Source organism: Pongo abelii, chromosome 18, assembly GCF_028885655.2.
Source record: "Pongo abelii isolate AG06213 chromosome 18, NHGRI_mPonAbe1-v2.0_pri, whole genome shotgun sequence".
Taxonomy (NCBI): Eukaryota; Metazoa; Chordata; class Mammalia; order Primates; family Hominidae; genus Pongo; species Pongo abelii.
The window spans coordinates 77,778,049-77,795,410 of record NC_072003.2 but is presented as its reverse complement, the minus strand read 5'-3'; the positions used below and the strand labels follow the sequence as shown (position 1 = coordinate 77,795,410).

The following is a 17,362-nucleotide window of genomic DNA, read 5'->3' as shown; positions in this document are numbered from 1 at the left end:
AACAGACCATTAAAAGAGTACAAACCAAGTAAAAGAGCTATAGAACACTACACATAAAAATATGTATTTTCATACATTCTTGAAGTTAATCATGAGCCAGATCACAAAGGCAGTTTCAACATACTTCACATTCTTGCCATCACAAAAACTACACTTTTTTACTGTGATGCAGTTAAACTAGAAATTGAAAATAAATGGTTTTCATCTTAAAATGAAAAAGTTATATCCATCTGTAGAGAGTCACAGCTAGGAAGTGGATGCACAAGAAAATTTTAGCACAGTGATGTCACCATCAACTAAAATTTGCAAAACAATGACATTGATGCTGAGGAACTGTGCATATCAACTTAACTCATATACTTAAGTAAAATTACCTAGGTATATCAAAGATCATGTTACATACTCTAATAATGATTAGTTTGAATGCTAATTAAAGGATGAACAACAGCAAAGAAAAAAGTCAGGATAAAAGCAAGAGATAATAAAAGGACAAACAAGTAAAAAAAAAAAAAAAAAAAAAAAAAAAAAAAAAAATCACAACAAAGTCTCAGAGCAACCTGACCTCTAAACATTCTCTATGTCAGGAAACAAAATTTTTAGACATGTTGGCCATCTTCCACTTTGTATGCATCTCAATGAAACAGAAATAGAAAACAAAAACAAACAAAAAAGAATAGGCTGAGAAAAAGTGGAAGGGGGTTAAGAATGGATTGCCCAAAAAGAAAAAAGTTTAAAAGTTTATAGAGGAACAAAAACTCACATTGGCAGATGGTAAAGACCAGAATTGATCCCAAGAAAAATAATCATTTATAAGGAATGGAAACTTAGATATTTCTCCCAGAATATGGAGAAAGACAAAAGATAGACACAATAAGAAGATTAAAAAATAAATAAGACAGAATCTATAATTATAACCTAATAATTACAGGTATACTTTAAGAACAGGACAGAAGAATAGAAACATTTAAAATGACATAAAAAAAAAGAAGAAAACATTGTAGATACCCCCAGCATACCTCTCTCATATATTTCTCTCCTTTTTCCCTTCCCCAATGTAAACGGTATTTTCAATTTGATAGTTATCCAATGAATAATATTAATGATAGCCAATTCTTATATAGTACTTACTATGTACTGAGCTCTGTTCTAAGAACACTTACATATGAATTTATGAATTCACCCATTTAACAACTCTCTGAGGTAGGTGGTAATATCATCCCATCTTGCCAAGGAGGGAACTGAAGCAGAGATTAGCTAACTTCCCCAAGATTGTAAAGACAGTTTACAATCTTTGCTTTTGGAGCAAAAATATGCACCCAGATTGTCTGGCACCTAGATACATGCCTTTTTTTTTTTTTTTTTTTTTTTTTTTTGGAGACAGAGTCTTACTCTGTCTCCCAGGATAGAGAGCAGTGGTGTGATCTTGGCTGGCTGCAACCTCCATCTCCGAAGTTGAAGCGATTCTGATGCTTCAACTTCCCAAGTAGCTGGGATTACAGATATGCACCAGGACACCTGGCTATTTTTGTAGTTTTAGTAGAGATGGGGTTTCACCACATTGGCCAGGCTGGTCTCAAACTCCCGGCCTCATGTGATCCTTCCACCTCGGCCTCCCGAAGTGCTGGGATTACAGGCGTGAGCCATTGTGCCCGGCCTTGTGGTTTCCATTACAGCACTGTGCTGCCTCTATCATTCCTATATGATAGGCCATCACCATACACATTACTATACACATCTGTATCCACAAGTAACGTATTTGTTGGATTTTAACAATTGGGTTTAATTGGATTTCTGATGGTGTTTATTAATCCTCCCACCGAGAGAGACCTTTCTGGAGAAATTGGTCCCACGATAGGATGGTTAACAGTATGTGATGAAAATGTTTGCCTCTTTGAGTTTTGCCCAGACCTTAATGAGAAATCAGTCCAGCCCCTCAACATTGTGGCAGGTCCATCTGTGTGGCCAGCGCAGGCCGGGTAAGCTGCCCCTCCTTGGTTGCATGTTGTACCTGAGGAGACTCGACCCTACCAGTCGCTGCACACCCCTTCATTCTTAAACTCTTTATTTTGGTTCTTTTCTTTATAATTTGGAAAAAGTCTTCCAGTAAGTTAGTCAAGAAAGCTAAATGGAAAGCATTTCCTAAGTCTTTTTTTTTTCCATGTTTTTTCTCTTGCTTCACACTTAAAAGATACCCCCGAGTATGAAATATGTGAGTTTCAGTGTTTTCACTGCAATATTCTTCACTATCTTTCAGAACTTACTGTGACAGAGGAGAAATCTGACATCACTGTGTAAACTCAGAATAATGTCTAGCACACAGTAAGCCCTGAGCATACATTAGCTATGATGTTCCTAATTTTCCACATTAATGGGTTTTCCTTTAACGTACACGTCACAAGTTCAATAAGAAAACAAACTCTAAAGAAGTAGTAAAAAAAAAAAAAAACGGGAAAGAAAAAGGATAGAGGAAGAAAGAGTTGAGAGAGGAAGAAAGGGGATGAGATGAGAAGAAAGGGAGATGGGGAGACTGAGAAATGCAGAGAAAGGCAGACAGGAAGTCTATGAGGAGCAGTAGAGAGCAGCTGACAGTCGCACAGACACAGAGCAGTGGTGGGATGTACCATCCTGTCAGTGAACACGTGCAGCCTGCTGGTTTGGGCACTGGCACAGGGCCACGTTTGAATCTGGCTCTGTGGTCACCTCTCCCGTGGCCCAATGGGACAAATGAATCGCGATGGGTAATTTTGCTAAAAGCCAGCTAAGTTGCAGACTGCATGTGTTGCAAAGAGCAATCCAGGCAGCATTAGAGGGTGGAGGGGAAGGGAGGGGACACCACCTTACAAATGTCCATTAGAAGCCACTTCACGATGGCATGCATTTAATACAGCCTGGCCTCAGTGCGAGCTCTCCCTGCCTCTTCAATATTTATAAACAGCAGCTTCCTTTTTCTCCTTGGCTTGAGGATATAGATGTTCTCTATGGGAAGAGCTTCTAACACTTGCAGCCTGATGGGGTGGCCCAGAGCTTTCACCACATTGAAAAGAGGCCTTACTACATTTGGTACATCAGGAAAACCAAAGGACAGCAGTGGCTTTACGAGGCCACACTCCTTTCTGGGATATCAGGTCTACAAAGCATCCCCCAGAAGGGGATGTGGAGAAATTGTGGCTGAGGGCCATATGTTCCAGTTAACTTAAGTATCACCTGTCATCACTCATATAGGACCTACAACTTTCTCCTCTGTATAAAATTTAGAAAATCCATTCCACTCATGTTAATTGAAGGCTTTTGAGAACGTACCCTCTGTTCACAGAAGGGGAGATTACAGACATGGCCTTATTCTACCCTACTGAGCCCTTACAAAGCTGACATAATTACTTCTAGTTTATAAACAAAACAAAGGCTGAAAAAGCATGCGAAATCTGCTCAAAAATCATAATTATAAGCTGGCAGAAGCCGGGCACAGTGGCTCACACCTGTAATCCCAGCACTTTGGGAGGCTGAGGCGGGCAGATCACCTAAGGTCAGGAGTTTGAGACCAGCCTGACCAACATGGTGAAATCCCGTCTTCACTAAAAATGCAAAAATTAGCGGGGTGTGGTGTCAAGCGCCTGTAATCCCAGCTACTCAGGAGGCTGAGACAGAAGAATAGCTTGAACCCGGGAGGTAGAGGTTGCAGTGAGCTGAGATGGCACCACTGCACTCCAGCCTGGTGACAGAGCGAGACTCCGTCTCAAAGAAAAAAAAAAAAAAGAAGAGGAGGTTGGCCCAGCTGGGATGGTAGTTCTCCCTCCATTGTGACAAGTCAATTCTTCTTCCAAAACAGTGCTGCTGTCTCGATGCCACAACCTTCTCCCCAGCCTGGAAATTATCCCCGAACCCAGGAGATTACGAAGGGGCCACATCCGTAAGTACTTTACTTACAAAAATGTTGTTCTGTTCATGAACTCAAAGCCTTTCACAACTTTTTTCTGTCTTATTTCCAGGGGTGTTCCATCTTTTGGCTTCCCTGGGTGACACTGGAAAAAGAATTATCTTGGGCTGCGCATAAAATATTAATACACTAACCTTAATGATAGCTAATGGGCTAAAAAAAAAAAAAAAGGCAAAAAAAAAAATCTCATCATGTTTTCAGTGAGTTTATACATTTGTGTTGGGCCACAGAGCTGTCCTGGGCCAAATGTGCCCACAGGCTACAGGTTGAACAAGTTTGATTTAGACCATTAAAATTGTAGCTTTTCTGATACACACACACACACACAAAAAAAAAAAAAACCCAGCTAATTTCAACTTCTCTCCTACATCCAACCCCCAGGCTTTGGATTAAGCAAGTTTGACAACTGAGTCAGGTATGATAGGAACTGTTCCCGTATATGTATAAAGAAAACACTAACCCAACCACCTGCTCATTTTGACTTGACATACTTGTCTTTCCAAATGACCACGAGTCCTCTAGAACAGGGACTGGCAAACCTTTTCTCTAAAGGGCCAGATAGTAAGCATTTTAGATTTTTCAAGTATCTCCCAAATACTCACCTTTAATAGCATGAAAGCAAAAGTGGCCGTAGACGATACATAAATAAATTGGCATTCCTCTGTTCCAGTAAAACTTTAATTACAAAGCTGGGTACTCGGCAGGAATTCTACCTGAAGGGCGCAGTTAGTTGACCACTATTTTACAATAAGAGTGTAGTCCCCTGAAGTCTAACAGTCTTATAATTAATACTACATTCAGGTTCCAGTGAATGCATGAGAAGAAAGGAGAATGTCATGCCATTCCTTAGAGTGTCTGTTGTTTTATCACCCACTATTTGATGAAATATACAATAAAAAAACAGCCTAACAGTCTCAAACGACATGAAGAGTTAAGGATGTGTGGATAGGCACAGGAGGGAGCATATCTAAACACTGCCTCGTATAATGTGTCTTCTATTAAATAATCTAAAAGTTTAACAGTATTTCACTTTGTACATAACAGCATTAAATGTTTTCTATCATTCCACATGTCTTCTTGAACATGAAAGCTTTTTGAAATGCATTTTGGCATCTCTCAGAATTTACCAAAAATGGTCAGTAAATTGAAATAGGGGTTTCTAGACATTTCCCAAGTATGCTAATACCTGGGCATTTAGGGTGCTAAGAACAGACATTTTCCAATGGGCCCAAAGATGTATTCCCTGATCAACTGGTGATACTTTCCTGAATCTAGGAAAAGAAGCTTCAAATCACAAGCCCCATCTTGGCCACGGGGCACATGGGCATAATATTTCTGTCCAGTTCATACGCATTTATACTTCAGAAACTCAAACCAAAACAACAATAACAAAATAATGTTTCTCTAATGAAAGGAGAACTATACACTTTCCTCTTTACTGGAGAAAAGAGAGTTGCAAATGAAGACACAGAAATTTGGTGGGGGCAGCCATAGAGGAGAGGCACGCAGAAGTACACATAAAAAACAAAAGACAAAAACAAGAAATAAGGAGATTGCTTACAGAAAAGTTACTAACGAGGTTACTTCTTCCACATCTGGCAATCTGTTCCTAATCTAAGTGACAGCAGTAGATACAAGGTGGTAGGCAGTCTATAGAGCCACTTCATAATGTGGAAAGAATTACAAGCAACACTATGATTCAGGAAATTCCAGGATCCTACTGGGGACAGCATATATGGACCTTCCAGCAAGAATCTGAATCTTTTTGTCATTATTGAAGTCATGTTCATTGTTGCCCAGATTCAGTTGCAAGCCTTGTTGGGAACCACAGTTTATTGGCGGGATGCTCTGTGTGCCAAGAACCCTAGCAAGCACCTGATTTAGAGGGATGTAAATATTTCTCAATAAACAGAACCCACTATCCAGCAAGAAAAAAAGAAAAACAAAACAAAAACATAACCACCAGCTGGCTCACGGCATTAGCTTCCTCCAATGCTTTCACTTCCATGGATGCGTTGAAGACAATCACACTGATGATGTCAGAAGGTGACACAGACCCACCAGTTACTCATGGCAGGCACTAAACTGGGCACTTTGCATTAACATTTATTTCTTCCTTCATCCCCACAGCATCTTCAAGAAGTAGGTATTAGCATCTTCATTTTGCAAGTGAAGAAATGGAAATCACATAACTGAAGCTCATAAACTAGCTGTAGAAAGAATTTGAATCCCAGTCTAACTGGCCCCAAAGAATTATCCATAGCTCAACCCATGGTACACATGAAACACTATAACTTCAACTGTGACTATCACAGACAGAAGAAAGGTTGGGGACCAGGAACATCCTTGCAAAGGATGAAATTCCAGGTACCTAGACAGAATGGGATAAAGACAAGAAAAATCAGAAAAAGGCCAAAACGACTGCATGTAGGAAAAAAGCATAGAGAACACCTTGTTCCCTCCTGCTCTCCCACGATCCGTAATCAGATGCTACACTGTTCCCTGGAAGTGCAGACATACACAGGGTAGCACATTAATCCTTCAAACACTAACAGATGCTGGCAGGGATTTAGACTGGAATGTATTTACAAAGTGACAAATTATGTTCTGTATTATAGAGAGAAAGAGCACCCACAAACAGGCTGATAAATGTCAGCTGCAGTCACGACAAACAGTTTATTTTTATTATACTGTAACCACAAATGTTTTTTTTTTTCCTTTCCCATTTTTTTTTCTCTTCAGGAATCCCAAAGATTTATTTGTTGCAGGGAAAAAACAAGATTATATACGACACAAAGTAATAACTGTAAGATCAGATATTCCAGGCACCCTGCCCTCCTGGAAAAGCTACGTGCAGGCTCAACAGTACTACTAAAAATGCTGCCTTCTCCAAAGCCAAGTAAATGGTTAATAAATCAGAACCGATACAATGCCTTGTAATTAGATACAGCCTTAGTTCACAGACCAACCAATTGATAGACAATATCCAATTCCCCCTTTAGTGGCTATCAGGAGAGTAGAGTAACTATTAAAATAAATTTAATGGCTGTGACAGGTAAGAAAATATACCAGAAGCTAAAATGTAATCAGTATATCCAAGCCCAAAATAAAATTATAGACTTTGCTGCAAACAGGGTCGCTGGAAAGGAGGGTTACGGATAGAGAGCGACATCCACAGGCCAGGAAGGGCAAGGTCACTAGCTCTAAAGGAATCTTCAACCTTGAAAACAAGACTGAGTGAGGGGATGTGGCATGGGGCCAAGAGAAAATGTAAGCATTTATTAAATTGTTTTGAAGAATTCCTCTTGCCCACTTGGTCAGTCGGATGTCAGCAGAAGTGACAGGCTTTCTTCCAGGAGCATCACAACAAGATGGCGGAGAGACGGCCTGGGGCCTCCATGCTGGGCTTCCCATCCAGGCCCTGCCTCAAACTCTGCACATGATCTTGGGCAAGTTCCTGCTCTCCAACCTCCTCCTACAGGACCTCACTGTCCCGGCTGTAAGATGGAGGGGTTGGATCTCATGATGTCGCTAAGATCTACTCCAGAGTCCCATTTCTTGTTTCTAACAGGTTGAGGGTTGGCAAATATAGGAGGGTTAATAGAAGAACATGAACGGTGGTGGTCAAGTATATTTAGAAGAAAGGGGAATACTTTACCTTCTGGGACTCTCAGATGTGGATTTCTTATGAAATCACTGAGAGTTAAAACTGGCCCGGGACAGTGGCTCACACCTGTATTCCCAGCACTTTGGGAGGCCAAGGTGGGAAGATCACTTGTGCCCAGGAGTTCAAGAACAGCCTGGGAAACATAGCAAGACACTGTCACTACGAAATTTTTTTAAAATAATCAGCTGGAAGTGGTGGTGTGCACCTGTGGTCCCAGCTACCTGGCGATCTAAGGAAGGAGGATCACCGGAGCTTGGAAGTTTGGGGCTGGAGTGGGCTGTCATCACGCCACTGCACTGCAGCCTGGATGACATATTAAGACCTTGTCAAAAAAAAAAAAAAGAAAAAGCCCTCAAAAATGCCCCAAACTTGCACATACTCTAAAACCAACATTTTAAAAATATATGGAACTGACAGGAATACATTTAAAGCCACAATTCACACAGCATGGTGAACACACACACACACACGAACACACACACGAACACACACACACACGAACACACACACACACGAACACACACACACACAGAGTGACCACTGGATAGAAAGGTATTTCTTTTTTCCTAATACTGGATAAAAAAGATTTTATGGTGGAATATGGGTATGGATACCACTGCCATTAGAGAGTAGATGGAAAGTCTTCTCCCCTACCTATGGAACTGAAGACTTGAATATTGCCTAATGCTGGGGAAGGAACCAGAGGTCTTCTTCTGGACACAGTCCCAGGCAACCATCTGAGCAAGATGCCATTCTGACACCACCACCTCCTTTATGCATTTAGCAACTTTGGAAACTCACTTCCCTCATCTTTGCAAGCAAAATATTAGTATCTCCTTCATAAGACTGTGAGATGATTACAGAAGATAATGCTGTGGTATATTTATCTACTGGACACATAGTAAGTTCTTCATGAACTGTGTCTACTATTTTCAGGTTGAGGCTGTTTCCTGGAAACCCTCCAAGCCCCATCCAATCCTAAAAGAAATAAATGCCTCTCCTACAAGCACCAAGATTTTTCTTTTCTTTTTTCTTTTTTTGTAGGGTTGGGGGTAGATAGACTCTTGCTCTATTGCCCAGGCTGGAGTGCAGTGGTGCCATCTCGGCTAACTGCGACCTCCACCTCCTGAGTTCAGGCAATTCTGCTGCCTTAGCCTCCCGAGTACCTGGGACCACAGATGTCCGCCACCACGCCTGGTTAATTTTTATATTTTTAATAGGGATGGGGTTTCACCATGTCGTTGAGGCTGGTCTTGAACTCCTGTCATCAGGTGATCCACCCACATTGGCCTCCCAAAGTGCTGGGATTACAGGCTTAAGCCTGTAATGCCTGTCCTGTTTTTTTCTTTATCCTGCTTCACATACCCATCACCACCTTGCTGTGTCTCGTCTCTTGTTCTTCCTACAAGCAAGAGAGACAAGGCACACATCTGATACTAACATGCTCCCACGAGTTCAGTACCATTCCCTAGGCTAGCACGTCCCTAACAGCAGACCTTCAACTGTTCAAAACCAAGTTCTCACCAGCCTATGGCAACCAGACATAAAAAGTGGGGAGTGAGGAAGAATGTAGTGAGAAGAAAAAAATCACCCCATTAAAATAGCATCCTTCATAGAAGCCAACCAGAAAAAGCTGGAATGGTTTCAGCAACAGAATAAATGGAGGTATTAAGAAATCAAAAAAAAAAAAAAAAAAAAAAGAAATACCTGTGAATCTATGCTAATATAAAGTAATTGAATCAGAAATAAACAGGGTAGGGGCCAGCACTTTGGGAGTCCGAGGTGGGAGGATCACCTGAGATGAGCAATTTGAGAACAGCCTGGTCAACATGGTGAAACCCCATCTCTACTAAAAATATAAAAATTAGCTGGGCATGGTGGCGTGGACCTGTAATCCCAGCTACTTGGGAGGCTGAGACAGGAGAATCGCCTGAACACGGGAGGCAGAGGTTGCAGGGAGCCGAGATCACACCATTACACTCCAGCCTCCGCTACAAGAGTGAAATTTTGTCTCAATAAAAAGAAAAGAAGAGAAAGAAATGGAGGAAAAGGGATAGCTCTTTCTTCAGAAGAATTCCAGTTAGTGAGTGTAAACAGAATAAGGGAAATACATAGTAACCACTAGCCAAGCATCATGGTAAACACTGCTGCAGGCAAGATCCAACAATGGAAAGTCAGCCTGTGAAAGTTTAAGGAAAACTGTGCTGCTAGCATAATCTCAAAACATCTCCCTTCAAATAATTATGAATTTCAAAGGAAAAATTAATAACATTACATTGGAAAAACTCAGCAGACATCACCTTAACCAAGTGATCAGGGTTAACATTACCAGGGATAAGACAGATCAACATTATGTTCTACCTGAGATAATATACTAAGAAAGACACCACATGATTTTTATAATGTTCTTGCCAAAAAATGTTTACACTCAGCGTAATGATGAGAAAATATCAGACAAATCAAAGTCTCAAGATCAGAAAAAAAGGAAATAAGCGAGCAACTATCAAAGATTGCAGGCTCCAAGCCAGGTGAAGTGGCTCACGCCTGTAATCCCAGCACTTTGGGAAGCCGAGGCAGGCGGATTTCTTAAGCCCAGGAGCTAAAGACCAGCCTGTGCAACATGATGAAACCCTGCCTTGATCAAAACAAATACAAAAATTAGCCAGGCATGGTGGTGCATGCCTATAGTCCCAGCTACTCAGGAGGCTGAGGTGGGAGGATCACTTGAGCCTAGGAGGTGGAGGCTGCAGTAAGCCGTGATAGTACCACTGCGCTTCAGCCTGGGTGACAGAGTGAGACCCTGTCTCAGAAAAAAAGGCACCAAGGAGATACAACAACTAAATATAATGTAGCATACTGGAATAAACCCTGGAATAAAAAGACGACACTGCGTTAGTGGTGAAATTTGAGTAACACAGTATAGTTAATATTTAGTACCAATGTCTATTTTCTAGTTTTATTATACCATGATTAGGTAAATTGCTAAAATTAGAAGAAAGCAGAGGTACTGTGAACTATTGCTATTTCTGCAACTTTTTTTTTTTTTTTTTTGAGACATAGTATCACTCTGTCACCCAGGCTGGAGTGCAGTGGCAAGATCTTGGCTCACTGTAGCCTCCAGCTCCCAGCTTCAAGTGATTCTCATGTCTCAGCCTCCCATGTATCTGGGATTACAGGTGTGCGCCACCATGCCAGGCTAATTTTTGTATTTTTAGTAGAGACAGGGTTTCATCATTTGACCAGGCTGGTCTCGAACTCCTGGCCTCAAGGGATCAGCCTGCCTCGGCCTCCCTAAGTGCTGGGATTACAGGCATGAGCCACTGTGCCCAGCCTACTTCTCCAACTTCTATGTGAGTCTAAAATTAGTTCAAAATAAAAATTGACAAAACACCAGTGACATGGCTGTCCCTTAGAGCAGGTGGATGTCCTCACAACATCCGGTGTCAAAATGTCCTTGCTTTTAGAAAGTCATGTTGATTGTTGATGGGGGCAAAGTGTTAGCTTTTGTTGATTTTTGTCGTTGTTTTTAAAGTGTTTTTCTTTTGGGGGAAAATCTTTTTTGGCAAGCTTAAATTGGTATCCTCATTTTTGTTTTCTTTTTAAAAAGTTTGTTTCCTGAAATCCAAAATTCTGAGAACTACTAAGCTCATTTAAAATTATTTTCTAATGATTGAATAGTGAAGGCAAATTTGCAAGATGAGTGTTGTTCCCTCCACAGAAAACTAACAATCTTCCAGTCACAAAATTCATTCCTCATATGGTTGCTGTGTCAAAGCAAAATTAAGTCCAGAGTCACCTCTCCCAGGAAGTCTTCCCTGTTCGTCCCAGGATGGGAATGGCACCATGCCTTCTGTGTTTCTCACACAGAATTATGAGCTTCTCAACATCAGGGCTGCTCATGCACATCTCGTTGTCTCGTAAAAGGTTGTGTTTTTGTTGCCGTTGATTTCCACAATGAAAATTAAAGTTATTTTTTAAAATGTTACACTTATCTCTGTAGCTTTTGAAATATTTAGTATGTTAAATGTATTTTTTAAATCTTGCTTTAACACATAAGCTATAAGATGCTGAAAAACTCATATTCTAACTCATTTTAAGTCTTTTTATCTTTCAGCTCCAAGATAGATTAAAAAAGAAAAGGTGTTTCAACGATTTCCTAAGTACCAACTATCGATCCTTTGTATGTTTTCTAAATGTGCTCCTTATAGCAATTTGGGGGCCCTCATGATTAGTGTGTTAATAAGAATTAAGCACAGCAGGAAAAAACTTACTTTACATATGCTACATTACTAATTAGCCTGAGAGCTTTAGAGGTTTTTATGTAAAATGCTAAAGCTTTTTGTTCAAAACTTATTTAAAACTGAAAAGAATATTGGAACAAATTGCCAAGCAAACCCAGGCCTTCTTTTGCATTATCAAAGGAGATCCAAGTTCATCTAGCAAGTAATACAACTCACTATAAAATGATAAATACATGATATGGTGAAGGTATAGGAAGGTACAGACACTCAGACACTGCTGGAGAAAGAGTATATACGGGAAGAAGCTTTCTCAATAATTATCTATTTGCATTTAAAATTCTTATTTAGCCCAGGTAAACCAGCAACGTTGCTCATGACTGAAAAAATGGAAAACAGAATCTGTGCCCAGCAATAAGGGATTAATTTAATAAGTTATGAAGATATAATGTAAAGTCAGTACAACTGTACTGCCAAAGAGTATGTATTGATATAGAAACATGGCCACTATATGCCTGGTTTAAAAAAAAAAAAAAAAGACCACAATGTGATTTCAACTTTATGAAATATATTTGAATTTTAAAAAGTCAGGAAGAGCTACACAAAATTCACAGTAATTGTTCCTGACACATGGAACAATTTTTCCATTTGTATATATTCAACTCATTTGTATATTTTCCCTCATTTGTATATAATTTATGTACATATATACACACACAGTCACACACACACACATATTATTTGTTTTTTGACACGGAGTATTGCTCTGTTGCTCAGGCTGGAGTGCGGTGGCACTATCTCGGCTCACTGCAAACTCCACCTCCCAGGTTCAAGCGATTCTCCGTCCTCAGCCCCCTGAGTAGCTGGAATTACAGGCATGTGCCACCACACCCAGCTAATTTTTTTATTTTTAGCAGAGACAGGGTTTCACCATGTTGGCCAGGCTGGTCTCGAACTCCTGACCTCAAGTGATCTGCCAACCTCAGCCTCCCAAAGTGCCAGGATTACAGGTGTGAGCCACCGCACCTGGCTATAATTATTATATTTACAACATTGACTTTATTACTGTGCGACCAAGGAAAGTAATTCATTAGAAGAGTTCTAATTTAATCAAATAGATACGTTTTGTATGTGAGTGTATAACATACATGAATGAATTTACTGATGACAGCATTTTTTCTTTTTTTCGTAAATACAAGAGGTTATCTTTCGATAGGAGAATTGTTGATTAATGTGTGTTGAGAAGATACTTGACAATTAGATTTCTCTGTGTTATTAAACATTTTACCTGGTGTATGATTTTTTTACAAAAACAAAGAACTAGTTCCAAGTGTATGCAGAAAGATGAGAAAGTTCTCGCACATATGGTTCATGGATGTGTGTTCTACCCAGCCCTAATGCACAGCTCCACATCTCCGGGAACAGGTCCCCAGTTGTATGAGTGACAAAGAGGAATAACTGGCCTTCTCCTACTCAATGCGTCCACCGCTTAGGCAAGAAAAAAGGCACAGAAGTCAGCCTAACTGAGTTTGAATCCCAGCTCTGCTACCAGTTAGCTATTTGGATGCTGGGTGATTAATCCACCAAACTCCCAGAGATCTGGTGAAATGGGAATAATTACATATACCCAGCAAGAGTGCAGCAAGCTATAAATTAGATAATAAACATATAGCACCCAGCACTGTGCCTGGCATGTGGAAGTGATCAATAATCACAGCTAGCATTGATAATAACAATCGTAACAATGATAATCCTATCTCCAACCCCACAAAGCTGTGTTGAACATTAATGATATGGAAACGTTTAGCATAGAATAGCCCACAAATGTGTCCCAGACCACATTTTCTCTGATTATGGCCAGTTCTATCCCTCAAAAATCAAGGTTAGGATAACATCACAAAGACAGTGTTGCAGGAAAGTTACAGATTGAAGGGACCAAGTGGTTGATTCAATCCATCATTCATTGATTGAATGAACCAAAATACAAACACCACTGGAAACAGAAGTGGCTATGCAGGGAGAAACAAGATGGCACAGTGCAGGTTCCTTTGCATTCTGGAGTGTGTTTGTGTGGTGTTGAGAAAGGTAAGTACCTATGCTATTTCCAAAGTCAGGTCTCAACAGAACCTAGCATGTTCTCCCTGTTAGTGGCTCCCATGTTGGCATGAAACCACCATCTAGAGAACCCAGCTAGCAACTCACATGACTCCCTTCATAAGGAGTACTGTCAAACATCAGGAACTTTACTGCAGTGACTCAAAGACTCAAACTAGGGGCCATGAAGGCTCTGAGAAAGGAGAGTCTATGCCTGGTGTCTCCTGGCCAGCACCCCTGCCTGGGCCTTCTAGAAATCTATCCCTGTATCTTGATAAATGGATTTCAGCAAATGTCAGTAATACTGAGGCAAAGGTATACATGGCCATAAAAAGGTAGGCATCATTTAGGAATTGGCCATTTAATCCTTGATTGGGTGAAGATCCCATATATCATATTGTGTATTGGAACTTTTTTGTTTTTGTTTTTGAGATGGAGTCTCACTCTGTCGCCCAGGCTGGAGTACAATGGTGCGATCTCAGCTCACTTCAACCTCCACCTCCCGGGTTCAAGCAATTCTCCTGCCTTAGCCTCCGGAGTCTCTGGGATTACAGCCTCACGCCACTATGCCCTGCTAATTTTTTCTATTTTTAGTAGAAACGGGGTTTCACCATGCTGGCCAGACTGGTCTTGAACTGCTGACCTCATGATCAGCTCGCCTTGGCCTCCCAAAGTGCTGGGATTACAGGCGTGAGCCACCGTGCCCAGCTGGAACTTTCGTTTCCATGTGATAGTCTTTCAAAGTGCACCTCTCTGTCCCACTGCCCTGCACCTACCTCTGCTACATTCAGAGCACTGGAGATGAGGTCTAGGGTAGGCGACTTACAACGAACTAGAGATGTGTCATATCTCCTTCCTTCCTGCCTGGGGACTGAGATTTTCCCACGGGTCCACAAATCCACAGGAAAATTAAGCATTTTAGAACAAGGCTTTGAATCTTTACTACTTAAATAAGTTGTGCTCTTATTTTAAATGAGTATTTTGAATATGTGAGACATAAATCAAGGTACACACACACTAGAAAAAGAAATGTGTTATATATGTATATGTTACATATATTTTATATATGTGTATATGGTTCACACAAATATACATATATGCATTTTTATTTATTTATTTTGAGACAGAGTCTCGCTCTGTCACCCAAGCTGGAGTGCAGTGGCGTGATCTCGGCTCACTGCAACCCCCACCCTCCAGGGTTCAAGCGATTCTTTTTTTTTTTTTTTTCCTGCATCTTTGTGGTCATATTTATTGGAAGAGCTTGAGAAAAATGAAAATACCATTTAGCTTAAGAAGTTGTGAATTATCTGCAAATCAGCTCATTTCAGGAGTGGAAGAATCCCCAGAATTATTTCTTAATATCCAAATGTATGCGGGTTTCTCTTTTGAATGTCTTGCGCATTTAGAGAGGCCACTGTACGAAGTCTCTTGTTTTCCATACAGGACAAATTCTTTGTTTCAGCCAACTCTCAGTGGAGGGGCAACCAGGAAAACGCCATCTCCCCGGACAACGAGCATTGGAATACTCCGTTTTGTTGATTTATATGTCTCTTCATATGTTTCTTCATCAACTTCTATAGTAGTCACAGTTTCTTCCACATCTCCCAAGATCATATTTAAATGCTGATCATAAGTATGTAATCTGCCTCGAAGCTCTCGGTCGTTTCTCATTTTCACATAAATTCGCTCCTCTAGGCTGAGCCTGTAAGATCCGGGGGCTCCTCTACAGTGTAGGTAGATTGCTGCTGGTCTACGTCATCCGCCATGTTTCATCAAGAGATTCTTCCGTCTCAGCCTCCCGAGTAGCTGGGACTACAGGCGCCCGCCACCACGCCAGGCTAATATTTTGTATTTTTAGTAGAGACCGGATTTCACCATGTTAGCCAGGATGGTCTCGATCTCCCGACCTCGTGATTTGCCCGCCTCAGCCTCCCAAAGTGCTGGGATTACAGGCGTGAGCCACTGCGCCCGGCCCCATATATGCATTTTTATCTATACATATACATATATGTATACATACATATTTTTCTATATACAGACACACACACACAGGAGCAATGACGTAAGAGAAAAAAGGGGTTTCGTAATAGTTACTATAGGGTGACTGGCAGACAGGAGCCTCATTATACTATCCTCTCTACTTTTCTTTTCTTTTGAGATAGAGTCTCCCTCTGTCACCCAGGCTGGAGTGCAGTGGTTCCATCTCAGCTCACTGCAACCTCCACCTCCCAGGTTCAAGCAATTCTCCCGCCTCAGCCTCCCAAGTAGCTTTGACTACAGACATGCACCACCACTTCCAGCCAATTTTTCTATTTTTAGTATAGACAGAGCTTCACCATGTTGCCCAGTAGTCTTGAATTCCTGACCTCAGTTGATCTCCTCACCTTGGCCACCGAAAGTGTTGGGATTACAGGTATGCACCACCACCCCTGGCTGTCATCTCTGTTTTTGAAGATATATGAAAATTTAATCAAAAATATCAAGAAGTTTTAAAGACAGGTCATCTAGAAAAACCCAAAAACATGAAAAATAGAAAACAAAATTTAACAGAATGAGAGAACATAACGACAAACAATTAAAATAGTTTACCTAGTTTAAGAATATTCTTATATTGAACCAAAAAACAAAATCCAACTATTTATCAGGCAAAATATAATAAGGAATTCAGAAAGATTAAGAATAAAATGTGATTTTAAAAAAAGCCTTTAAAAGTGGCTTGCTGGATATTTCTAAGCATATGAAAAATAAGGGTCTCTTCTAAACTAGAAATGTTTTCCAGCTGTAATTGCCAGTTTATACAGTTTTTCAATACATCATCAAAAACCAGCATCAAAATTAAACTGCAGTAATGAGCGGATTAATGGGCTTCATCGCCATTAATGAAATAAAGTGCCTGAGTCCCTCTGGAAAGTCATTTGACAATATGTGCAAAGTCTATGGGTTTCAGTCACATACCTACGCACCTGACCAAAAAAAAAAAAAAGTTAAGCACATCAGCAGATACTGTCTTCTCCCTATGCCAAGCAAAAAGAGATTAATCCCTTTATTTCTGGCTGGGGTGGGGGGTGCTGGGGTGGGCACCAGCAAGCGTTTCCAAACATATGTTTACAAACAGAAGGTAACTGATAAAAACCCAAACACAAAGCTGCATTGTCTTCCCTGATTCACAGATGAACCCATTGGAACTACTGCAAAGAGGCTTTCTGGAAAACATCCAGGAATTAAAAGGTGCAAACAAGCTGCCTAATACCCTTGCGTAGACTGAATTCTTATGAAGAAAATAAAGTTTATTGTCTGGAAAGAGAGAAAGCATGAGGAAAGCACTAAAGCGATGGAGGTGAACCATTAGACAGATGTTCACTTAAGGAAATAAAGAGAACAGAAGAAGCCATCACCCAGGAATTTTACGAGAATCCTGACAACTCGGCA

General features: G+C 40.7%; 1 protein-coding gene and 1 pseudogene across 5 annotated transcripts in view; both read right to left on the bottom strand.

The window, feature by feature from the left end:
- The window catches only part of WWOX (WW domain containing oxidoreductase), a 1,117,686-nt gene that overhangs the window by 840,999 nt on the left and 259,325 nt on the right, over positions 1-17,362 (bottom strand).
- Positions 15,153-15,699, bottom strand: LOC100445642 (U6 snRNA-associated Sm-like protein LSm3; annotated as a pseudogene).